Source organism: Ambystoma mexicanum, chromosome 3q, assembly GCF_040938575.1.
Source record: "Ambystoma mexicanum isolate Mex_15411 chromosome 3q, UKY_AmexF1_1, whole genome shotgun sequence".
NCBI classification, from domain to species: domain Eukaryota; kingdom Metazoa; phylum Chordata; class Amphibia; order Caudata; family Ambystomatidae; genus Ambystoma; species Ambystoma mexicanum.
In genome coordinates, this window is record NC_090926.1 from 689,439,246 (window position 1) to 689,466,235 (window position 26,990).

Sequence of the window (26,990 nt, forward strand, 5' to 3'; positions counted from 1 at the left end):
CACAAATGTTTAATAGATAAATAAATAAATAAATACATTTCCATTCAGCCGGCCTACGACAAAGCTGAAATTCAGCTGGATGAGGGGTGAAACAGGGCTCTGAATGATGAGATTGAGACTGAGAAGCCTTAACAGGAGCTAGATGATCAGCCGTGGTCATAAAAGCCGGAGCAAGCATTCCCAGATCGACGATGGGTGGTAAGGCACAGGCCTCGATAATTTGAGTAGGGATATCCAGGGCATTAATAGTGTGCCATTTGTGTCGTGAGGGGCACGGAAGAAGAGCAGTAGAGGATGGGGCAATTACAACAAAAGCTATGATTCAATAGTCCATCCATAACACATGCATAAAAGGAAACAGAACCACTGAAGTAGTAGGAGATCAAATAAGGTCAAGCATATTACCAAGATAATGAGTAGGTGAAATGACCAACTGAGGGAGATCTCGATCACACATAGCTGAGATAAGGTGAGCAGCCTGGTGGTCAGAGGGATCATGTAGATGTAGATTAAAATCTCCAACTATCTTCAAGTCACAGAAGCAAATGTTAAGATCAGCTGCCAGTTCTAAGAAGGAGGCAGCAAAAGAAAAATCCAAAACTGGAGGACGGTATACTATGAATAGATGTATACTTCTAGAAGCAGAAATAGAAACACGAACTAACATAGCTTCCATATTAATGCTGTGAACAAGTGGAAGTATTAAACAGTGAAATGCGGATCAGAATTCCAGCGCAAGACGAACTCCAGGGTGAACAGAGTCTCTGTCCAAATGGAGGATATAATAATTAGATGTCAGGGCCTACATTAAGAGTGGGCCAGAAGAGTCACGTAGCTAAGCCTCTGTCACAAAGATTAGGTCTGGCAGGTCTTTATGCAGCAGCCCATGACACGAAGCGGCATGTGCTACAGAGTGGGTATTGAACAAAAAACACCTTACCCGATTCATAGAAGATGCAGCCATGGCAGGAAGGTTGATAGACCGGCTGTTGGCAAACCCTGGGGGGAGTATTGTGTCCACGGGGACAAGCTAAAGCAGTAAGTCATGGGAAAGAAGCACTGGTGAAGGGGCGTCTGAAGTCCTGATATCTGTCGTCCAGAGTCCTTCTGGGACATGGACGGGCATAGATGGGCTCTACTTAAGCGTGACTTCAGCGTGCAAGGAGCACTCATGCTGCGCCCTCCCACTTGCACTTCTGGACGGGCGTTGGTATAAATGGACACATTGTACCACCAGGAGCCAATCCAAAAGCTTCTGGTGGCTAGACAAAGAAGAGAGACTAGGTTTTGTGCGTGGAAGTCAGAAATTAAAACCATTCACGGGTTGCCGCCAGGCAGGAGACCCAGGAGAGTTGTAAGAGGCCAGTCACCCTCTAGCCAAGAAACACGGCTGAATGGAAATAAAATCTAATTAAAATAATGAAGGAAACATAAAAAAGAAAATGCAATACAATATGTGTGCAAATGTAAACATAACAGAAATGGCTGTGCGTTTTATTTAGTTAGTTCCTCACCCTTTTCCTGGCCATGGTTATTTAATCACTATGGCCATTTCCACCAACTACCTGTTACCAACCTAAAACACATCCTCGTGGGGCCTCTTTGAGCTAGCTTTCTCAAGCAATAACATACAACTTTGCCCTGCGAGTGTTATTTCTAAGCAGTTTGCTCAGAGTTAATTCCTTATTTGCAAATGTAAAAACGCTACTGGTGAAATGGAAATGTCTTAACCAAGTGTGCCTTCAGCCCTTTGATTTACATCTGTTCCTTGCGCTTAAGTCCTGTTACTAACAAGCATTGACAAAGCCACAAAGCCAACCCTTTGGGCTTGTGTATAGGCATTAGATAAAGCAGGCACTGCTATCACAAGGCTAGCTAACCACACCATTTCCAACTTGTTGCCATCTTTAGGGCTTGGAGTACCATTATGTGAAAACCTACACTCTTCTGAGGTTATCCATTTGCAGTGGAAGCTCTGTTAACCTGCACTTGGTTAACCAGAACATACTATTATTGGTGGATGTCCTTCATTGGAATATTATCATTATATTGATAAAATACTGGGTCGCACATTTCTAAGGCTGAGTAAAGGTGATTCCAGATGGAAGAGTGCCAGGTAACAGAGCACAAGACAACACATGTCTGTTATCTGATCCTCTTTGCTCTGTTTGCCATCTCTCTGCCACCCAGAATAGTGACATTCTGTTGTCTGACATATTTGGTTTTCCAGCACCAATGGTACCCCATTGATGCCAATAACAGAGCATTTACAGTATTTGTGGAAGAATTTAGAAATATTGACAAGCTGGTAAAAACTGCAGACAGCAACGGGCGGATGGTTGCCCCCGCCCCACAAAGCTATTGAGTAGCGAATGGGGTGATCTAGCCAGCCCACAGCAAACGCCCCAGGCAGTTTGTCTCCCTTTTATTTGTAACCCCCTCTGCCCTCACCACACACATGTCATAATAGCTTCATAGACCCCACCTTCAGGATGTACCTAGAGTTATGGACCTGTAGACCTCATTTAAAACCCTCTTTGTGCTCTGGCCTTTATCTCGGTCTTCAGGGCCCATAACTACCAGTATTGCCATTGTGCTACGTCTATATAAATAAGCAGTCATAAAAAAGTACTTAATGTCAATGGCCCTCATTCCGAGGTTGGTGCTAGTCATGGCTCTATTAGCGCCATGACTAGCACCAATACCGGTACCGCCACTGACTTGGTAGTATGGGGACTTACCGGTCTATTCCGACCATTGCGGGACCTGTAAGTCCCCATTTGAAAAGCCATTCCCCATTCCCATTTGAGCCCCCATAGGGCTCAATGGGAAGGGGGAAGGTGTCAATAACAGTATTGTAAATTGCAGTACTGTTATTGACCCCGGTATCCCTTTGCGGGTCCTGTCCTTAACGCCTGGTAAAACCAGGCGTTAAGGGAGGGACCCGCAAAGGGACCTCGGAATAGGGGGCAGAGCGATTACCAGCACTGGTGTCATTACCGGTGCCCGGTATCCCTTTGCGCCCACCTTGTAATGAGGGCCAATGTCTTAGACCACCTCTACATTGGAAAATCTCAGGCGTAGGTAAGTGTGATGACTATTCAGTCGTACACTGACAGTAGCACGAGTCCCACGACTACCACCTATTCAACATAATCATGCTAATATGCAAATAGAGCAAGTGCAACTGACGATAAAATTGGTTAACACTGAACCTTGTCACACACAAGCCCAAGCCCGAAACAGATAGTATTCAGAGCAGTTTTACCAAACTAACCCAACCCGCTTCCATGTTGCCTCCTCCTTACATTCACTCATGGTCTGGTCCCTCATAATACACATCACACCTGTTTGGCCTTCTCAGACCCTCAAGGTATAACAATGTCATTGTGTACATCCGTAGTACATCTTTGGTTTCCTGCTTGTCTACCCTTATTACGTGATGCTACGCCTTCGGGTCAGTCGCTCTAATCTGGCAATATTCGGCATAGTCCCCCTCAGGTGACGGGTATGGGGCCAACACCCCCTGATGCACTTCTAGATGAGAATAAGGTCTCATTGTCCAAGCTGAATTAAGTGAAATCCAAGCTGGAGGCCCAAGTGGGCTTCTCCTAGTGCAGCGGAGAGTCTTCCAAAGTGCTGTTTCAGCAGTCTTTCTGTACATGTCCGTTTTAGGGAACTTTCGGGGCAAGTATTACCTAACGCCATATAGTGTTGCTTTGCCTATCTATTGTCCGTTATAATGAAAAGAAAAATAACAAACTCTCAGGCACATATACCATACAAAATAACACTTCCAGTCTCCGTTATGATCATGTTCATCTTATTGCCTTTATGGTGTCATTATAGCATTAATCATGTTCCCCCTCCCCCGGGGGTCGTCAGCGTTCACTTGGTGAACATGTAATTCACTCAGTGAACACAGCACATCAGAAATGTGCAGCATTTCAAATGGAATCATGTGCCAGCAACAATGCTGCAGGATCAGGAAATAAACTGCCGGGTCAAGAAGACAATGCGCATCTCGGCCTGACGCAAGGAAAATGGCCGAACGCACCCTGGAAATGCCTGGCTGAAGGGCAGTGTGAGGGCTACTCAGTCATTCCCTGGTGGGGGGCACGAGGGCTTTAAATCACCCCCGGGAGGACTGCCTGTGGGTGAAGGGGACGGCAAGTGCAGAAGTGAATAGCACTGGTGTTACGATATATCTTGTTAGATACCCAATATTTGAAGATTCGTGGTCTGGGAGGCCATTTAGCTAGTTAGCCGTTTACAAGGTGTGCAACCAGAAGATCACACACTTTCTAGGACACGTGGTTTCCGCGCATAGACTCCCTGATTTAATGTAGTTTGTCAGCTGAATGCAGATAGCTGCGAGCTGGGGTAGGGACAGGTGAATCCTACAATACTAAGGGCTGAACTTGCAATTGGAGCAGTGCCTGCGGCCCCCACTTTTCTGCACGTGATCTGTGGCAGATCACGGGGAGGGGAATGAACAATGTTTCCAGAGGTCTCTTCATGACCTCTGTGGTTGTTCTATGTTGTTTCATCCCCCGTTTTTGTTTTTGATTAGTTTTATCCTGCAACTATTTTGAAAAAACTCTTTAAAACATATTTTTAATATTTGGGGGGAGGGGTGATATCCCCCAATCTAACCCTCCCCTGTTATATGATCCCTATTCGCCACCCACCACTCGCTGATACCCTCTTAACCAACCCCCCTATATTTTCCCATGAGTTTTTCATTGACAATTGTTCCACAAAAAAAACTCAGCGAAAAATATATTGGCGATGAAACAACTGTATATGTCCTGTAGCATCATCTGCATGAAATAGAAACGCTTGTGCTTTTCATGTTCATTTCTATTTTTGAAATTTTACATTATTATTGCTAAACGCAGGTGGGAATGTAAAAACGGCACCTGAAGTAAAAGGCACTTTAAGGCGCTTCACTGCAACTGCTCTCATTAACCCCACATGGGTAGAGTGGAAAGTTCTCAGCCATGTGTGATCGCGGATCCAATGCATACCTAGGTGTCTGGAATGTGCCCAACAGTAAGGTATGCATCGAGGGGCTGGCTATGGGTTCCTTGTGCCCTCAGTCCTCGCGTTCTACTCCTCACAAGTGCATTTTGTTTATCAAGACGAGATGAGAACTGAGGTGCAGAGGTGCAAAAGGCAAAATGCCGTTGCATTCTGCGCCGAGATCCTTACAGAATCAGCCCCAATTTGCACAAGGCTTCTAAGGAAATGATTTGCGTATGCGCACACTAGGCATTATTAAGCATTTTGTAGTTGAAAAATGGCAATTGCGTTACTTTGAAAGCCATGCACTTCATATAATTGCTGCATGCCACAATACGTGTGTTCTTTGCAATTGTATTGTATTTGGTTATATATATAGCGCTCTTTCCCCACTTGTGTGGAGTCAATGCACTCGGTTGCTGGCATTTGATTTATGCTTTATGGGTTGGAACAATGAGCATTTTCCACATTCAATTTTTGAAAACTTCAAGAAATTGCTTAGTGTAAATATTTTGCATCATGGGCCACCCAAAGCCATCACATTTTCTGAACAGGTGTGGGGACTTAGTCATATGTCCTGTGCAAATGTTGAATTGAAGATTACATATGGGAACATTTCGATACATTAAGTATCCTAAAAAAGGACAATTTGGTTGGCTCATTTTAGGAAAGGCCATTTTTTCCAATAGGTTTGGGCAGGAGGAAGGAAGCATGTGATGTGTAAATCTTCTACATGCATGATTTATGTTTCATTTCATAACATTATGGGTGTTGCACATTAACCGTTTTCTAATGCTGTGGTCTAGTCACCATGGGCCTCATTACATGGAAGGCGGTAACCATGGCGCTATTTGCCGCATGGCTACCCCTTTACTGCCGTCGGAGGCCGGGTTCCCGGAATAGGGACTTACCGGCCTACTTCGACCTTTGCGGGACCGGTAAGTCCCCATCCCGGGAACCATTCCCCATTCCCATTGAGCCAATGGGGAAGGAGCAAATAACGGTACCGCAATTTGCAGTACCGTTATTTGCACTGAAGTCCCTCAGCGGGTCCCGTCCTTAACGTGTGGTCTGACCACACGTTAAGGACGGGACCCGCTGAGGGACCTCATAGTAGGGCGGCGGGGATTACCGGCACCAGTGCCCTTACCGCTGCCGGTAATCCCCTACCGTCTTCCGTGTAATGAGGCCCCATGTCTCCCTGAGTTAGTGATGCAGTCACGCTAGAGATAGCTCATGCCCACTTAAGACACCGTGAACCAGCTGCCTATTTTAAAGACTCCCTTCTGATTGGAGGGCTAGGTGGCAAGGTAGCCCATAGTCTCGCAATATGGGCTTGTCCCAGACCAGATTAAGTACATCTCAATTTTGTATTTGCTCAATTCATGTGACTCCCTCACTGGTCTGTTGCCTGTAAGCAAGAAGTGGGTGTTCCAAGTCCTGGGGCAGATTCCACAAACACGGAAGCAAGGCTATGTGGCCTAGATAGATGTGTGCCAGTGAAAGATACACGATTTGTTATGTAACTTCTCTCTCTACGGTGCCAATAAGGGCAGAAACTAATCAGATTTGACACACATGCCCGGTCAGCGTTCCCCCGTTGACTACCAGGGGGGCAGCTGAACTATCCCCCTTCAGTCAAATAACTTGTAATGTCTCTCGCTGCAATGTCAATGGAGGGGTTTTGAGGGGGGGGCATCAGGGTCGGACTGTCAAGGGGGACAAGTGGGAAATTGCTCACCAGGCTGGCTGGGCTGTTGCTTCCTGGGTCAGAACAGCACATTGCAAAAGAAACAATTAAAAAAGACAAAAAACTTCAAAATCCAGCATGCCTGTAAGGAACCAAGTGCTGAAAGGCCGGAGCGGCTTGCTTTCAGCAATGCTGCAAATGGGCCTAGGTGGTCGCCAGATGTGGCCCTCCACAGTGAGAGGGAGAAAAGCCTAGGCCACAAGTGCATGTTGATATCACTCAGCAGTAATATTTGCATTTAAATGACAGATTCTTTGACACTGGACGGTAATGTTAACTGGCATTGTGGCACATATACCTTTGGTCTGTTACTATCTTTAGCAGTTTATCACGATTCATACTTGTCAAGGAAGCAATGCTCCATATCTTATTAGAGTTTGTCCTCTGTTTCATTCTGTAAGAATGTTTCCACCGTGTTCTGGTGAATTTCTTGATCACTTGGGAGTTCATTTCAAAGGGGGTCATTCCGACCCTGGCGGTAGGGGGTTAACGGCACCGGTAAGGATGCTGGTGCCGTTAACCCCCTACCGCCCTATTACGAGGTCCCTTAGCGGGTCTCACCACGGCTGGCTGGTTTTACCAGCCTGCCTTAGCGGGACTCGTTAAGGGACCATGGAGCTAATAACGGGCCCGCAATTTGCGGGCCCGTTATTCGCTCCTTCCCCATTGCCATATGAGCCCTATGGGGGCTCAAATGGGAATGGGGAATGGTTTTTCGAAATGGGGATTTACCGGGTCCGCATAGGTCGGAATGTCCCGGTAAGTCCCCATTCCGACACCACGGACCCGGACCCGAGTTTGGAGGCAGACATGGTGTTAGCAGCACCATGGCTGCCTCCAAACTCGAAATGACCCCCAAAGAGGGTTTAACAGCACCCCGAATAGCACCAATGGATGTTACTGTATGGTGGTGATGGAAATTGTTTTTGGATTGCTTGTGCTACTTGCTTTTGGGCAGAGTTGAAAACAAGGAAAGAAAGAAGTAACATTCAGATATTACTTATTAGTATATTAGAAACTAACCAGGTCATTCTTTTTATGAAATACCTCAGGAGAAAGTTACCACCTCTGCCGGTGCTTTTTCAGAACATCTGTCCAATGCAGAGTTTACCACCAGAACAGGTTGTAGGTATTTCTGGAATACCTCTGGAGATTTTCCCAAAATAACAATTATGCTGGTGATAAATTAAAAAGTGTTTTTGAAAGAAAAAATGTCAGCCATTTGCACCTTCACTTTGAAGGTGGAAATGGTTTGTGTAGGTAACATAATGGCTCATACCACTACTGTACTTGTTTATTAACAAAAGGGTAAATTCTGAACATTTTATGCATTACACGTGTAAGGTGGTGGGAGGGGGTATATCAGATGCCCACCTTTTCACCCCTAACCATGGCCCTTTAAAACATCTTGTTTCACTGTATATAATGGAGGCTCCCGTTTTTCCTTGAGAACACAAATAAATATAGTAGGTCATTCTTACTCACTCCCCATCACCAGATTCTGAGCTGACACCCCTCAGAGTTCCCTCTGCTTAGATTAATTGAAATATAACCTTTCTAAAAAAGTGTAACTTGGCAGCACAATAAAAGTCAAGTCCAATAGGATTCTTGCTCTGAATTGTTCAAGTGCAAACCCCATGGATACAAGTATCATCAAGAAGTGGACCACGGCTTCCTGTAATGTCTAGCAGAGGCTGACAGGCATATAAAGGTGGTTTACCATCTACATGTGAGCCAGGGCCATCAAAGGGGATGAGGGAGAAGGCAACAGTGCAGCTGCCCCAACTTCCAGAACAAGTAATCTCAATACCAACCTCTCCCCCGTCCACCCATTCTCAAGTATTTATAGTAGACATTATTGACATTTCTTTCCTTTCATGCAACATATTTGTATGTTATGTTTGTGGTTTCTTAGAGATTTCTGGAAATTCTCCCGCTTAACAAACATAGTAAACTTATTTCACCAGGATAATATAATTGGTGAAATCGTAAAGCTGGGACTTGAGTCCAGTTTGAGTTCAATTTTCAATGTTTTGCAGTTTGTAATTTCACAGCTGGATACCTCTCCTCTTTCGTTTTAGAACAATGTAAAGAGGTGGCAAAGCTAGAGAATTAATTGGTAAATCAGAGATGTTGCTGAACCAGGGGATCAGGGTTTGCTCTCAGAGTTAAAGATGAGCTGGCATGGCAAAAGACTCATACCTGGCTTCATGCTTCTCAACCCCACACCAGAACCCCATACCTGCATCCTGTGTATCCACCCCGACAACATAAGGCTGTCACTTGTTATCCTGCCGCCTCACGGCTGTGCTTAACATAAACTGTTAAAATAATAATTATTTATAGAGTAACAATATGGAGTATAAACTCATTTTAGTGAGGCTTTCTCTGCAGATAGTTAAGGAAAATAAGGCACAGTGATGTATGAAGTGTGGGAATTGGGGATTTGAGCCCTGTCTTCCTGGTTCCATAGTTTCCACTTCAGAAAATGGGAGAGACTGCATCTTCTCCTATTCCATCTTCAATATGCATCACTTAGAAAAACAAAAGGGGCTCAAGCAAGTCCCACAGTCGGGTGCAGTGGCATCCAGGTCAGACCTAAATCTCGGCAACAGTCAACCTGGTAACCTACTGCTTTAAATGTTTACTTCCACCTCATTGACCCTATGTTCCTTACCCATCGTCCACCCGTGTCCTTCCCTTGCACCACATTCTCAATGCCCTCCCGTTTCTTATAATTAACTTTCATACCTCAGTCCCCCTTTTGCTCCATCCTTTAACTGTTAACTCACTCCCCTTAGCTTGCACACACCTCCTTACCTTGCCCACATCGCTCAGTCACCATTTCCTTGCCACTGATGCGCTTTAATAGCCCATCAAGCCAAGGCTATTCCTTGCCCGTCAACACCTTCTGTTGGACTGGCTAGCAGTAAGACAGGAAACCACCTTGATTTGCCAGTCAACCTCTACCAGACACAATAAAAAGGTGCAGTTGGGGTTTTGCAGTTAATAGTGGCTATGAGATCTCTGCACTTGGATAATGGAGAGCAAAAGATGGCAAGGGCTATTTTTGTGCTCCCAGGTTACACTATTTTAAAAAGTCAGCTGCTTATTTTAATGCACAAAATCAGAGGGAACTGCAAGGGTGCTATGCCTTGGACCTCATGAGGGAGAGGGAGCAAGAGCGGCCTATAATATTTGTGTATTTTCAAAAAATGTGGAGTGTGTTTGTGTTTCAGTTTCTGTGAATGAGTTAATTTGTTTGAGTGTATTTCCAACAGTGTCAGGTATAGGTGGAAGGATGTATCTGTGTTTGTGTGACTTTGCATCTATATATCTGAATCTGTTGTTGATTTACATGTGTGTCGTTTGATGGTCACATAAGAGAAGAGTGTTCTAGACAAGACAATGAAAAACATGAAAAACATTCACAGACTTAGGGGGTAATTCAGAGTTGAATTATAACACTGATAGGCCAACGTTTGAAATTACTGATTAATAAAGCTGGCTCGGAGAGATCCCAGGAGGATGTGCTTAGGCAGTGTGGTAGGTCACAAATAGGATACAGACAAGAGGATATGGTTGAACAGACTATTTTATTTAAATTGTTAAAGAAAAGAAAACGTCTAGCTAATCCCTACATTGTAAGATGTATTCCCTTGCTCTAAAATATAACAATACCAGTGCCCATCAGGACGTCTTGTTGGGGAGGAAATAAACCTCTCCCACCTCGCTAGGCACTTTAGGATGAGGCGAATCTCATAAACGCTTGTATCTCATAAACGCCTGTACCGGGGCGTAGTGGGGCTAAGACACCTTGCACAAAGGCAATTTATCGAATGCATAGACTAAGTGCGCACATGTGAAGAAGTGCCATTTTTGTAGTTATGATAGGAACATTTGGCCCTGCATGGCTACGCAGTAAACGCAGACCCAACTAAGAAACCTGAACAGGCCCATGGGCTGAGGCTAGAGAGACCCACTCTGCCAGCTCCCATAGAAACTTCCCTTTGTTCCATAACTGGTAGGTAAACATGTTATCCCAAGAACTAATGCACCCTGCAAGGCTGTGAGACAGTACCAGGCACCTTGCAATGCACGTTTATCACAGCCAGGCCAAAAGCAGACCCCCAAGCCCCAACCCCCACCCAGCCCACCATGAGTTATGACACCAACAACGGCCCCAGTCCAAGACCCCTGAATTCCACAATAGTAGGTGACCTCAGACCACCAACCATAAACCTTGTTGTCATAAAAGATCTAAAAGAACACAACCTTATTTCATAATGACAAACTTTGAAATACGAGGTACAGGGTGGAATAAATTACACTGCAAAGCCAGGGTGGAAACCTTGGGTGTAGATGGCGCAATATGGAATGAGAGGAGAATGTGTGGGTCAGCAGGACCTTAAGCCTTCCCCTGTGCCAGTCCCAGAGCTTCCCAGGTGCACGCCATAATGATAGGGTAGCATTGTCTTTCAAAAGTAACTAATGAAGAACGTGATTTTCATTCCTTGGAGAGATGAGCCCAGCTGACCCCACGTGAAGGAAGACGGACAGAAGGGGCTGAGACCAATAGCACCCTAGTATCCCCTATGGGCAGGCCGCCCATGTATAGGGTCTCACCAACCAGCCAAGCGGGTTCTTACTGTATATGTGTGACATAGTAATAACAATGTGTCTCCTTATAACCTTCTGTTTGTACTATTTTTTGGCAGAACATTCTCGAGCACCAGTTATTTGCTGGCATACCTATTTTTTGTGTGATTAAAACTTGTTATCCTCGCAAGAATCTCTTGGCCTTTTTTCCCTAGTGGGTTGTATTTTTTCTGGCGTGAGCGCTCAGGTGTGTGCCTTCAGTCTTACAAAACAAATTCTGTCGACTGTCGAAACCCTATACTGTTCTATTTCCAGCCAGCCCCTCATGAACAGAAAGAGAGAAAGAGAGAAAGAGAGAAAGAAAGAAAGAAAGAAAGAAAGAAAGAAAGAAAGAAAGAAAGAAAGAAAGAAAGAAAGAAAGAAAGAAAGAAAGAAAGAAAGAAAGAAAGAAAGAAAGAAAGAAAGAAAGAAAGAGTAATGGACTAGATCATGGCTTAGTCAGAAGATTTACTCACCCTTGGTAAACTTAGTGGTGGCTGGTGTTCTGCCCCCGACCCCAACAATGTCTTTATAGTCTTTTCCAATAAGCTTCCATCTAAATAACCAAAAGAAAGAAAATAAAAAGTGTGGGGCTTTGGGACAAATGCCCCAATGTTTTTCAAGTAATCAAGCAAATAAAGAATGTATCTTCAAAGATGCACTTGCTTGAGCCGGATAGATCTGTCAGTCCAAGAATAACAACAAAGTTCAGTCTCTAGGTGCATACATTCTATTAGTGCCTCTCTTCTATCCCCTCATGGGTCCCTAATTGTGCCAGCCACCAGTGGGCTCTAGTCTTTCTCTGCCCTGGTGAGTGTGGTTCTGCTCTTTCTCTTAGAGGTATTGGTTTGTTCAGCCCCCATCAGCCTGGGACCATGAGCTTCCTCTATCCCCCTTTGTGGTCTTGTTTGTTTTAGTTGCCATTGGTTTGTGGACTTCCCTGCCCCTGAATACTAGGTTTTTTCTGGCCCCTCTTGGGTCCTGCTGCTCTCAGTCCCCAGCAGGCTATGGGCTTTCTTGGCCCTGGCCAATAGGTTTTTGCTATCCTCCCTGAGGGTATGGCTGCTCTCAGCTTCCAGCAGGTTTCTCGTATTCCGCTTTGGGGTCTTCTTGCTCTCACCCCCCTGCAGGTTCTGTGCTTTCTCAGCCCTGATTGTTAAGTCCTTGTTATCTCCCATTGGAATCTTGTGACTCCCAACTCCCAGCAAGCTCTGGGCTTTTGCAGCCCTTATTGCCTTTTGCTGCAATGCCCTCCTTCTGTTCCCCTTTTCTGTTGCGTAGTTTCTCTCTTGTGGTGGGGATCCTGTTCAGCATCAGGATCCGAGTCTCTAGCGATTCCACGGTTTGGCATCAGAATGCGTGGGTACATTTCTGGCTTCTCTTCTGTTGCTTCCCTTTTGTTACAGCAGCGTGTGCACGTCGGGTTGCCAGTACCTTGGGTTTCATTGCGGCGGAATGCCTGCCTCAGTGATACCGGCCTGCCTTGTGACTCCGCCTTCATCCAAGCAACTCCCATTCATGTAGTTCCTGTGCTCTTCCCACCAAGTCCTATGCATGGTTCTCCTTCCTCGAGCAGAGGGGGCACTTACATCTATCGCATCTCGGCACAAGTTATTCTTCAGGACTTCCTGCTGTATGTTCGCTCCTTGTATTGTTCTCTCGCACACTTTAAGTTCCTTTCTGGATCAGGTAAAGGAAATACATTGGTCAGCAGGCTTCACAGGAGGTAGGAGCAAGCAGAGGTCAGCCACAAAGCCATCCATCTAAAAGGGGCACTGCATATGAATAATAGGGTCAGTTCTCCTGTAACCCATAAACACTGGATTCTTTGTGGAAGAGGGAGGTGGGATCCCACTGGGCCAACCCCAGTGTGATCTTGCTTACCCAAACCCCTACGGATGATTTTGCATAGCAGGCTCAACTCCTTAGTCCCAAAGGAGGGGGCTCCCCATTGGGTAGAAGGGACCAATTAGCTGAATTCGACACAGCAGGTAGTGTGTGGGAATGGATGTAGGGAATAGCATTGCCATGGCCAGTCAATGGTTTGGCAAATAACCAAATAACATACATGGCTGTGTACCCCTCCTCACATGTCATCGCCCTTCTAGCTGGACTCCAACGCAAAGGTTACGGCTCATAGCGGAATCTATTATAATGATGGCCTGGGAAAACCCCAAAATTACACAGGGGATCAGGAGTCAGAAAATCAGGATCCAGTAACGGAAGTAGACAAAGTGAAAGGCACAATCCAGCTTTATTAACATCCAAATAAAGCAAGGACAGCATACAAGCAAAAATGTTGTCACTCTCAGAGCTCACATACAAAACAAGAGTTTATAAATTAGAAAATCGTCATAACTGACATCACACTACAATCTTAGTTACCAAAAGCTACGTGGTGAGGTGATTGATTAGTAAGGATAACTATATATGTATTAAATAGGGGTTACATTTCTGATTGGGTAACAACAATCTGATGGCTCCTCCTGAGACCACCTCTAAATTGATGATAGTAAATACGTATCATCTCTACAATAACATATTGGTTGGCACAACACTGGGGGCATAGAATGGGGGATTTTGATTGGCTGGCGTTCTACTGATCAACCTTGGACAACTGACAGGTTATCAAGACATGGGACAGACAGGAGTAGGGGGAGAGAGGCCCACGGACTGCTTTCCTTTTCATTAAAGAAGATACCATCCCTTATCATTCATGTTGCATTCAGTTTATTTTTTTTTATTTTTTTTTTTTTTTAAAGTTTTTATTAGAACCAAACAACCAACAACCAGCATTCAGTAAAGCTTATGACGTTTCATTTAAACACGTTTGACAACCTAAAAACACTACACTCCCAATCCCACCCCCCCCCTATGAGCCTGCGTGTTCCTCACTTTCAGTGTCTGCTCCGTGCGGTTGGGCATCGCTGCCCTCAGATTCAGCTGGATCCGACACTGCTCCAAACAATTCAGCTATCAATAGTTTCCACGCCATGAGGGAACCCATTTCCTCATCACCAGTATAACTACTAGCCTCTTGCCACACCACCGTTTCAGCCTCCGCCCATTTTTGTAGGTCCCTCCACCAGACTTCCACTCGTGGCCTGTGACACCCCTTCCATCCCATGGCAATCCTTCGTTTCGCAAGTACGTATGCCAAGTCTTTCAATTTCTCTACATGTCTAAGTTTCTTCGCTCTGGGATACCCTCCCAACAAGCAGGCCCAGGCCGAGTCTACCTGGAGCGTGATCCCCTTTGCCGCTAACCTCTGCGCCACTTCGCCCCAGTAGCTTCCAATTACCGGGCACGCCCAGAACATGTGTATCATGTCAGCGCTCTCATCGTCGCACTTAGGGCACGCCTGGCGCCCAACATTTCGGAACTTCGATATTCTGAGAGGGGTCATGTATGCCCTGTGCGTAACATATAGCTGTATTTGTTTAAACCTGGCATTTCTCGACACCTTCTTATGATATCCCAAAGCCCTTTGCCACATCCCATCTTCAATCGGGGCTCCCATTTCTGTTTCCCATTCTAATCTCAAGTGCCCCAAGTCCTTCCCCACCTTGGTCATCATCATCTCATACAGCCTTGAGACCTCGTGCCCACCCTCCGATATATCATATATTACCCCCGCCGTAGCATCTGGTTCCTCTGCTAACGACGTTTCAGGCCACATACTACGAATCTTCTGCACTAGTACATGATAGGTGACATATTGGCCCACGTGTAGTCCCGTCTCCCCCCCGAGTCCTTCAAAGGTCGTGATAGTCCCGTCTCGCCACATGTCTCCTAGCGTGACCAGTCCCACTGATTCCCAGTAGGTCCTAATAATCACTCTCAGCTGCCTGTCCCCCTCCACCAGTGCGACCAACGGTATCTGCAGAACACACGGGAAAGGGTCCCCCATCATCCGACAGGCTCGCCGCCACATGTTCCGCCCCAGCAACAGCATTCTAGGGCGCTCCTTCAATTCCGAGCTAGCCACCCAGATAATTTCCCGCAAATAAAAAGGAGTACAGTTCCTCCCAAATAATTTGTGCTCAGGGGTCACGTCATCTGAGAGCCACTTAGCCACGTATTGCAGTTGGGCCGCAACATAGTAAACCTCAAAATTAGGCAGTTTAATGCCGCCTTTCTCGTAGAAGTTCTGCAACTTCCATAACGCAACTCTATTCCGGGTGCCGTGCCACAAAAAGTCCCTGCACATACCATGCAGCTTAACAAAAAACTTCTTAGGTATCATGTATGGGATATTGTTAAAATAATGCAACAGCCTAGGTAAAACCACCATCTTAAGCATAGCACCTCGGCCCATCATCGCCAGAGGCAACCTCTCCCAGAACCTCATGCATTTCCCGATTTTCCCAATGGCTATTTCCGTGTTGCGCCTATGTTCCTCCTCTACCGTGTGATACACATCTATTCCCAAGTAGCGAAAAGAGCTCACCGCCCACGGGACCTGCAACACCGGCAACCCTTCTGCCTGAATTCCCACATAGCTACCCAGCGGGAACATACTAGATTTCTGGGGGTTCACCGCTATACCGGACAGCCTGGCAAACCTCTCCATTACCTCCAGAACATATTGAAGATTTTCCTCCGGGTATTTCAGATATAGTAACATATCATCTGCATACAAGGATATAAGATGTCGTTCCCCTCCCACCTCTATACCGATTGGGTCATATTGTTGCCTAAGATAGATTGCTAAGGGCTCCAGGGCTAAAATATAAAGCATCGGGGACCAGGGACACCCCTGTCTAGTGCCCCTGCCCAGCTGCCACCTTTCGGACACCACCGAACCCGTTCGAACTCTAGCCAGCGGTTCATTGTATAGTATTTTAGCCCATCTGATATAGCCTGGCCCCACTCCATATCCTGCTAGGGCCGCCAGCAACCATGGCCACTTAACCGAGTCGAACGCCTTAACTGCGTCCAGTGCCACAATCGCCATTTCGCCCTCGTTATTGCACCCCCATTCGACCACTCGATGGAGCCGTCTGTGATTGTGGGTGATGTTCCTGCTCGGGACATAGCCCGTCTGGTCTGGGTGAATTAGCTTGCCAATTACTTTTCGCATTCTGTTGGCCAGGACGGCTGTCAGTATCTTACTGTCCTGGTTCAACATCGACAAGGGCCTGTAGGAGCCACAATCGTGTTCCGATTTATTGGGCTTGGGGAGCGGTATTATAATCGCCTCCCTAAGTGATTCTGGCAGCCGTCCCACCTCCAACGCCTCGTTGAGCATTTCCAGCATGGGGGGGAGCACCTCCTCCCCATACACCTTATAGAATTCGCTGGGGAACCCGTCTGCGCCTGGGGCCTTGCTAGTGGGTAACTGCCTTACGACCCCCTTAAGTTCCTCAAAAGTAATCGGTGCATCCAGCTCTTCTCTCTCTTCGTCGCTAACTTGGGGCAGGCCAATATCTTCCAGTACCTCATTTATCTCCTCATTGCTGCCCCCCTCTGCGTCCTCATACAGCACCTTGTAATATTCGGCAAATGCCCTATTAACACCTTCTTGGGTGTCCACCGTGACGCCCTCTGCGTTGGTCACAGTCCGAATCAAAGATCTAGGGGTCTCGCTCTTGTACAACCACGCTAGGAGCCGGCCCGTTTTATCTCCCCCTGCATGCTGCCTCTCTACATACTTTTTGTAATTAAGGTTACAGAGCCTATCCCAGTATTCCGCGCACTGCCGCTGCAATCTGAGCACTACTTCTGTATCAGCCGCGCCCCCTCCCAACTCTCTCTCCAGCTCTATTTCGGCTTTATGCAGGTCAGCTAGAACTCCACCCATCAGTCCCTTCGACTTCGCAATGGCAGCCCCCCGCATCACAACCTTGAAAGCCTCCCATAAAGTACCCGCAGACTTTACGCTCCCAGTATTCACCTCGAAATAGGCAACAATCTCCTCTCTCATGTCCTCTCTGAAAACTGGGTCCTTAAGCGCCTCCGCTCGGAGGCGCCACGTCGGTATTCGCGCCCTGGGGGGGCAATACTGCCACCCCAGGACCAAAGGCGAGTGATCCGATAGGACTCTCGCTTTATAATCTATATGGGTGCTCTCAGTGGCTACGTCTGGAGTGGCAAAGATGTAATCAAGCCTCGTGTGCAGCTGATGCGGGGCCGAGTAGTGCGAGTATTGCCTCTCACCGGGGTGTCTCGTTCTCCAAACGTCTACCAGGCCAAAGTCATCCAGCAGCGCCTGCAATACTTTAGCCGCCGGGTTGGGCCTGTCCGTCCTATCATCCGACCTATCTACCCTAGGGTCCAATACGCAATTAAAATCCCCCCCCCAGATCACCGCACCGCCCATACACTCACTCAATTTTGTGCACAGCGTCCTAAAGTATGCCGCCGTATTTTGGTTAGGGGCATATGTATTAACAATGCACACCTCTTTGTTCTCTATCAGCCCCCTCAACATAACCAACCTCCCGTCCTCGTCCACCTTTTCTTCCATAAGCTTAAATGGAACATGCGGAGCCACCCATACCAAAACCCCCCTTGCATAGGCAGAGTACGATGCACCCACCACAGTTCCTCTCCATTTCCTCCCAACGAGCTCCACTTTCTCCCGCGTCAGATGCGTCTCCTGTAGCAGGGCGACGTCTATCTTATGTCGCTTCAAATATAGCATGACCTTATTTCGCTTCAAATAACTGTTGAGCCCTCTCACATTCCAAGTTAATATCTTAAGGTCCCCCATGATTCATCGGTAATTTCCCCTTCCCCCTTCTAGTCAGCCCCTCCTCCCACACCAAACAGACTCCTGGTTTTAATTCTTCCCAAAGGCTCATATTTAAACTTGAACGCCCAAAACTCCCCGTCCCCTCCCTTAACCCAAAAATACCAAACCACTGCACACAACCCCCCTCCTCCTCCCACCCCACCTCACCCCAAAAAGTGCCCAGCTCCATCCCTGGATCTCAGGCTCCCCCGCGTTTGGACCTCCCCTGGAACCCCAGGTCAAGACCCCAGCGGGGTGTCACCACATTATTGGTGACCTAACTAATCTCTAAATGGGGGTGTGCAGAGTAGCTCTGCCAGGCTCTTAATAAAGCAGCAATCACAGTGCTCAGTCTCATCATCTACTGCCTCAGTTTCTACCGGCCTGCCGGGCCACATCTCTGACTATAATCTAGTCCCATAGTTCCATGCTGCCCTCAGTGCAGGCGCGCCCGCTGCCGGTTACTTATCTGCGCCATCTCCTCCTTTCGCCTGGACGTCCGATTCCTGCGGGCTTCCTACCATATCAAGCCATCCCATGGCATCATCCGGGGAATCAAAAAATAAAGTTCTGTTTTTATAAAAGACTTTCGATTTCGCCGGGTAAAGCAACATATATTTATGGCCCGCCTCCCGCAATCTCCTCTTGACCACTCCAAAATTCATCCGACTTCGCTGCACCATCAGGGTATAGTCCGGGTAAGCCGTTATGTTCGCCGCTCCTCTCTGGATTGTCCCTCCCTTGCGGAAGTGCTCCAGTATCCTTTCCCTGTCCCGATAGTTTAGGATCTTGGCAATCACTGGCCTAGGCGGGTTACCTGGCGGCGGCTTCCTCATCAGAACTCTGTGTGCCCTCTCGACCGCGAACCCTTGAGACAGCACCCCTCCAGGTATTTCCTGCAGCAACATGGATTCGATGAACTCCGTGGGGTTGTGCCCTTCTGCACCCTCAGGTATACCCACAATGCGAATGTTATTTCTCCGGGCGCGTCCTTCTGCTTCCTCCGCCCTGCTCTCCAAATTACCCACCCGCTGCACCAGGGCGTGTAGTTCAGACTTGTGCGATGCACAATCCGCTGTGTTTGGGCCCACCTCTTTCTCTAGGTTATCCGTACGTTCCGCCAGGGCCCGGACGTCCTGCCGCAGAAGGTTCACCTCTTCCTGCACCTCTCCTACCTTGCGGTCCAATGCTGTCTTCATTTCAGTCACAGCCAGTTCCAGCTTCGTCTCCCAGGCCAACTTAAGGTCCGCGATCGCAGCCAGGACCTCCTGGTTCGCACTCGTGCCCGCGATGCCACACACGGGGGGCTTGTCTTTACCCCTGGCCCCCTCAGGACCCGGCGGGGTCCTGGCATATTCATCCAGCGTAGGCTGCTTCGCCTTTGTTCTTGGAGGCTTATTTGACATGGCGCTGCCACTAAAAGACATAGGCAGCCTTGCCACTTGTGGACCACAGTTCCAACAGGTGTAACTCGCTACAGTTTCACGTGTTTTAGGGGGGGCACCTTAGAGAAATTCCGGGCTCCGCTCCCAATCACAGCAGAGGGTTATGCGCTCCCGCTTGATCGCAAGAGCCCCCTCTGCCGTTCCTTCATGCTTCCCCGAGGGTGTCCCTTAGCCCGTGTTTATGCCCCTGATGGGTAACTGTCCCGCTTGTGTGCCCCCGTGTCGAGCGTCAGGCCACCCACATGGGCCCCGCCACCACCATTCCGTCCAGGGGTCTGCCCCATACACGGTGCACCCTACAGTTGACTCATAGCCCTATGGCTATGTGAGTGGGCTGCACATTCAATAGGCACTTCGTGGTGCCCCCAGGGTCCACCCCAGCGGATAGCCCATGTGTGTGCCAAGAGGTATTGCGGCACAGGGCAAAATGGTGTCAATTGGCTGCTTCCACCTTGCTTGTGCGGGCGTTCAGTGCACAATTGCCATCCCGCTGTAGTCTTATCCCCGCTCCAAAGACCGGGCGCCTCTTCGAGGCTTTTCAATGTGTTTATTTATTTATTTATTTTTTTTTAACTTTTTTTTTTTTTTTTTTTTAATGTCACAGGAGACCGGGGCGCAGTACTCTGAGGCTTCTCACCCAGTTTGTTCCCCCTGAAGTGTCACGGGAGACCGGGGCGCCTCTTTAAGGATTCTTGCACTCCGCTCTCTCAGAAGTGTCCCAGGAGAATAGCGAGCGGGCGCCTCGGTCTCGGCTCCAGCCCTTGGCAGTCCTCTCGGGGCCGCCTCTCCTCCTCGCACTCCAGTAGCCGCGGGCCTCTCCTCCTCGCACTCCAGTAGCCGCGGGGGCTCCTGCCGTCGGGCCGCGGGGATCGCTTTGTTCTCCCGGCTCCCGCGCGGTCCTAGCGCCCGCAGCCTCTCCGTGTCTCCCTGCTCGCGGGGGTGTTCCTCGCTGTCCCAGGCAACGGGCAGCTCCCAGCACACTCCGGCGACAGTCCAGGGCTCCCTCACAGCTCCACAGGCACTACAGTCCGTCTCACGGACACGCCGCCGAAGCTTCGGCGGTGACTTCTTCTCCGCCACGGCGGGCCGCCATCTTGTGTTTCTCGTCCCCCGTGTCCACCATACTCCGCGCGCCTCCGGCAGCTTCCTCCTAGTGTCACGCCCGCTCACCACGAGCACCGAGTGATCCCAGCATGTTCACGGGCAAATACCAATGTTTCTGTGTCCGCCAGTCCAGTGCAACTGCACTTTATTCCAGGATCATTGTAGGATCGCCACGAGCCCGACAAGAAGCACGTCCGCTCACATGGCTTCGTAGCCACGCCCCCCATGTTGCATTCAGTTTATATATTGCTTGTGTTAGTGTTCTTCATGTCTTATGGATGCAGTTAATATTCTTCATGTATAAATGCATATTTGACCTAATGTTCCTGTTCTTCATGCTGAGTGCACATTTACTTCATGTTTGATGTATGCACATGCCTTGTTTGGTTGTAAGTTTGTTTATCCTTCCTATCTTTAGCTTACATTATGTTCATCTCCTGCTGTACCTGCCTGGGATAAGGGCGGTATGGTCACCTTAGTAAATAACATTTCTCACCTGTGCTGTATTGGGCTGGGGGAGGGGCAGTAGCTATAGATGACGTATTCATCTGCCACTGAACATTCCGCCCTCGGGTCGAGTCCTCAACCACACGCTCCTTCATGCCCTCCCCCATAAAGTGATTTTTGGGTATCCATACTTTGGGCACCCATCTCAGGGTGCCTGTATGTCTGACATGTTCGTCCACACTCCTTGTCATATAGCAGCATTCCCATTGGAGTCACACTATACCCAGTACTCAGTGTAATTGTGAGGGTCCTGAGGACAAGTAAAGACTGATCCTGTAGGGGTCGACAGTGCTTCCCATTGCCTGGCCACCAGGCAAGTCATCTGTTTGAGTATAATCATGTTTGTGAACATTCAGGTTTATTACTATCTCCATTTCAACTGCTCCTTCGACATCCTTTTTTCAACCGTTTATTGCTATTCTTAAAACGCATAAATCCAGTAGTATGAATACTACTATGGCTATTAGTATCTTGAATGCATTACCTAGCCAGCTGGGTATCCACGAAAACAAGTAGTGAAACCATTCATCATTTTCAATCTCTTCCACCTCCACCACCATTTTGTGTGTAATTCTGTTAAGGTGGCTATTGCTTCTGTGAGGGATCCATTCTCCCCATCGTGGGCAGGTGGGTACATGCAGCAAGAAGGCACAATTTTGCCCACACGCTACTCTCCATTATTTAATCAAGAACATACCTATTTTGGAGGGTCATAAGCCTTATAACCCTCAGCTCCTCTTTTAAGGCGTTAAAGCCTTTCACAGTTGCATTTATTGTTTGCAATAACTCTCATCTAGTTATTTATAACCATTTTGCATTCGTGGATGCCTGCAAACTGGGAGCAAAGAAGGATGTAAAGATCATTGCCGTCCTACTGAACAACTTATGCTCATCTGATATGTCATCATAGGCCTCTATTGATTTAGCTGAAAAATAGTTTTCACTTTTACTCTGTTTAATGGTAGGGAACCTTTTGTTTCTTAGGTGTGCATTCATTCAGGGGAAGTCGCCAATTTGTACTTCGCTCTGGAGTACTAATAGAGATGGTGTACTTATTACCACTATTGAACATAGGATTCCTCAATTTGAGGGCAATTGCATATGAGCTTTTGAACCACAATCCCAATAGTGGTCAATCAGTACTGATGTTCCTGCTTTCATACTAAGTACATCAAAAATGCTTTTGCAACCAGTGTTCTTTCCTACATTTACTGTACCATTATTTCGGAAGCACATGGTACATTTTCTGGGGTATTATCTATACTGGTTCCTCCTCCTCATCTTTGAAACATGGGAGAAGTCTGTAATTTTAGTCCCCTTATCAAGACATACATAGTTTGAATTTAGCACAACCTCCTCAGACTGTTCCAAGAGTGCTATTGCCTTGCACACCAGCAACTCTTTGGCCCATCCATCAGGTGAAAGTACAGTTCCTTTTATTTGTAACTGGCCCCTTTCCTAACATTCAGGTATTTCTTTCCCTTTCTTTTCGTTGCGCTGCAGCATTTTTTTTCTTCTATTCTATTCACTGCTCCATTTATGTCTGCTGGCATACATTTGATCACCTTGTGCTGTGCTTTAGTCTCCATCATAGTTTTCAACTCGTTTATGTAATTATCCTCCCATGGGGACTTTGCTTTGTTCAACCACTTTATTGAATCTGTCTGACCCTGAAATTTTCCCCTAGTCATGCAAAGAGCAAGGTGCATTAGGCAATGTTGTGTGTCTGCGGGTACTTCTGTTCCTATAAACACTCTGGCAGCACTCATGGCATAGGGGATAAGGGAACACACGTAACAGCTCTCTTCAGATGTCTCTCCTCCCACTCTGCTTATGTGTTGATACCACAAATTATTAGTGACGAGCAGAATTGGTAATATATGTGTTCACATGCTCAAAGTAATCCAATACATTTCTTTTAGCCTCTTTACCTGTGTAGCTAGCACGAGAATTGTTGTATTACCCTTTCACTTGTCATCATAACAGTAGTTATATTGCTGTATACTGGTCTGGTTACATTATAAAGAACCAATTCTCTTAATGCCATGAGAATAATAAAATAAAGGTTACAGGATGTAATACATGTTGCTATAAGCATAACTGCTAATGTGTCTAACTTTTGCAAATAATTAGATGTGTTATTTTTTCTAAACACCAAAAGCGAATATCTAACAGTATTAGAAAATGCCATTGTTTTCACCACAGAAAGTTCTTTTCAGTCTCTTCAAAAGGTACATTTTCACAGAAAGAATTGCAATAGTATGGCAAGAAAATGTCTTTAAAAAATAAAGTAGGCTTTTATATTGAACAACGACACAGCAAGACATACATTCCATACTCCTAAAAAGGGATAGGCGTTCGTCAAATAGGATAAAACCAAGAAAGATATGATTGTTATAGGAAGCATGTGTTACTCTTCTTTATGCAGTTTAAGTGTCAGGCTTTGTTTCATGCAAGTGTAGTTATGAAACTGTTCACTTAATTATCTGTGTATCTATAGAGGAACCAATGTCTTTACTCTCATTGCTGATGATGTGTTCTCATCATGGACATTGTCTGGACCACTGTCTTTAAAAACTGTGACAGAGGACCTTGTCAACAGGGAACAGTGTTAATGTCTTCAGCATCTTTTCTGGATCAACTTGTCCAGTTGCTTCATCAGTCTTTTTTGACTCCCCCTACCAAGCTCGAAGTTGTTGAGACAGGTAATGGCCCTAAATGTCACCCTCACAATTGTGATGGCCGAAATTCTTACTTTTTTTTCTTAGACCTCCCTTACACCACATATATATGTGGGGGGGGGGTGTATGAAATAATAGTAATACAGGGTGACTCCGGGGGGTCTACCCGCATATGTATGTGCTGTAAAGGGGGTTTAAAAAAACTTTTTAAAAGTCTGCATTTTTAAAAGTCTGCATTTTCGGCCGTTACAATTATGGGGGTTGCAGTCATTACATAGATCCATTGAGACATACATTTAACACTCTCCATCATAACAATCAAATAATCATGCATTTCTTGCCCTAAAACTGTAGCTGCATTTTCTGCATCAGTGTGAGCTCGAGTGGGAGGAGCAAGGGGTGTGTGCATTCGGCATCCCGTCACCAGCTCATGTGGAGTCAGGTGATGGTCTGAGCTCGGCTGATTGCTTAAAGCGAATAAGGTTAAAGGAAGGCAATGGAGCCACCCTTTTTTCATTGTCACTTTTAACTTGGCAATTCGCTCCTTTAGGAGGCAATTGAGACACTCACAAAATCCGGTTGCTTGTGGGTGCTAAGTGGATGAAAACATATGTTTAATACCAACAAAATAGTGATGTGCTCAAATACTTCATTTACAAAATGCAGTCCATTGTCAGACCGGGGCACTTCATACACTCCCCACCTTGAGAAAACCTCACATGCGAGAAACTTCACAGCACATGTGGCATCTCGATGTGTGCATGGACCTGCTTCAATCCATCAGGAAGAGGGACAAACAAACCACTAGCTATGAATGCATCAGGAAGCAAGACAACAGATTCAAATTTCAAACAAAAAGTCTTTATTAACTCAAATGTCAGGATGGTGTAAGGCCTAACTTGCCCTATACTAAGGTGGGATTTCCCTAGCTAAATAAACTAAGGATAGTCTGAGTCAGTACGTTCAACTTAAAGGTCTGCCTGTGTCCAAAACCTATGCTTTCCCTCACAACTAAAGCTAAACAAGGAGAAGGGATGTCAGCAACCAAAGTAACAGTGTTCAAACTAAAGTTCTGAGCTTCTTCCAGCTCAAGGCTTTGTCTCAGCTCCCTTCCCCAAGTTCAAAAAACAGTTCAAACAAAAGAGTCTCAGGGTGCCCTTCACCAAGTTCAATGCAGTTCAACAAGATGGTCTCAGGGTTCCCTTCCCCAAGTTCAACACAGTTCTATGAGATGACCTAGGGGTGCCCTTCCCCAAGTTCAACACAGTTCTACAAGGCTTCAAATTCACAGTTAAATCCACTCATTTGGTTTGGCTTTTATTTCCATCACTTGCACAACTTTCAGGCCAACCAGCCTCAGCCTCTTGACTCCTCTTGGTTCACTCTATGAAAGGGTTCCTCAGTCTAGCACAGTTGTTGGACTACGCGGTCCACCCCTCACAGGTCGCGCAACCGATAACCCTTGGCACTTTATAACAGTTCAAACTTTCTCAGAGGACTTACTTGACAACACAGGTTTCCTTTCCGAATCTGTGTTATAAGTTCACATATTCTTCTGATGCACTTTAATGGCCTCTTGCCTTTCTCAACATGTGACTCTCACACTCTTTCCTTCGTGGTATTTCTGATTGCTGCCTTGCTTTCACACTATCCATAGTGTCTTGCTTTGTGTACTTTTTACTTGGTTATCAAATGCCATTTCCTTAACTTTGTTTCCTTCACAAATGCTCTTCATGTCCTATTTCATTTATCCAATAGTCTCATATCCTTTCTATAATTCAGCATTCAAACTTATTCATGCTTGTCACCTTGTTTGGTATTCAAAAGTTCATCTTCGGTCTCCTGGCCCATTTATTATTATTCAAAACTTATTTTGTGCTTGGCAAATTGGTCGGTATTCAATAGTTTAGTCTCCAGACCCATTTGTCGTGTATTCCAGTTTGTTCAGCCTTCACCGTTACCCATACCATGCCCCTGGAGCTCCCCGGCCTGAGTGAACCTTCCCAGTCACTCCTCGGTGTCTGGCTCCTGCTCCAGGTGCACTGGTCTTGTTTGCAGGTTCTCGCTCGCTCCTCTTTCACTCCTGAGGAGCTCTCGTGAGCAGCTCTTGCTCTGCTCGGTCTGTCCTGCAGTGGTCAGCGGCTTCTCTGTGTTCCTCACTCTCAATGGGGAACGGCAATGGGCTTCACTCAGGTTCTGACCCTCTTGCAGCCCACGGTGGCCTCAGCATCTTCCTAGCTTTCCTTCTCTCTGCATCCTTTTCACCAGCCCATATGTTGCCTGCTTCGCCTTGGATGGCTCCGCTCTCTGGCCCAGCTGCTCTGCCTGGGATGGCCATGCTCTCTGGCCCAGTAGCACTCCCTTGGATGGCTGTGCTCTACAGTCCAGCTGCTCTCCCTCTCTGCTGTCTATGCCTCCCTTTATACAGATGCCTGACCATAGTTATCGGGACATGGCTGACCCTCACAATACTTCACAGGCCTCTTCCTCTTCTCAGTGCCAGAGTGGTGAAATGAGCTGTTAGTGTTCACTACTCGTAGTCGCCTTTTCCTCATCCCAGTACTATCATGATTTAAATGAGGGAAACGGAAGGGAGATGATTTACAACAGCATATAAATGAAGGGGGCGGATACATTTGGTTCTCACTTGAAAAGTGGGGATACTATGTTTCCTCTGTGGACCTCTTCTTCTTCACTCTCTTCTTAGTATTTCTGTAACAATGAGTTATTCTTGTATTACGCCCGTAAGAGGGGAAAAAGTAGCAATATCCCATAAATGTTGCTGGGATTGATGGTTCATCACGGGATGCAAATTGGGGATACTGTGTTTCACCTAATGACATTCTTCTTTCACTCCCCACGGACCCTCTACCCAGGTGATCCTCCCTCACATATCCACCTCCAGTGTTGGGATCCAAAATTGGCCACCTGAGGGGAAGACCCATGGGGAGTAGATGGGAAGTCGCCATCAGGTTCCTCACATAGCATATATCTATAGACGTTGCAAATTTGGAGCATATGTACATTGTCGATATGCAAATGCTGAAATGGTCCAGTAGGACGTGATATTGCCTTTCTCACTGTTCCCAAAGTATGTCCAGCTG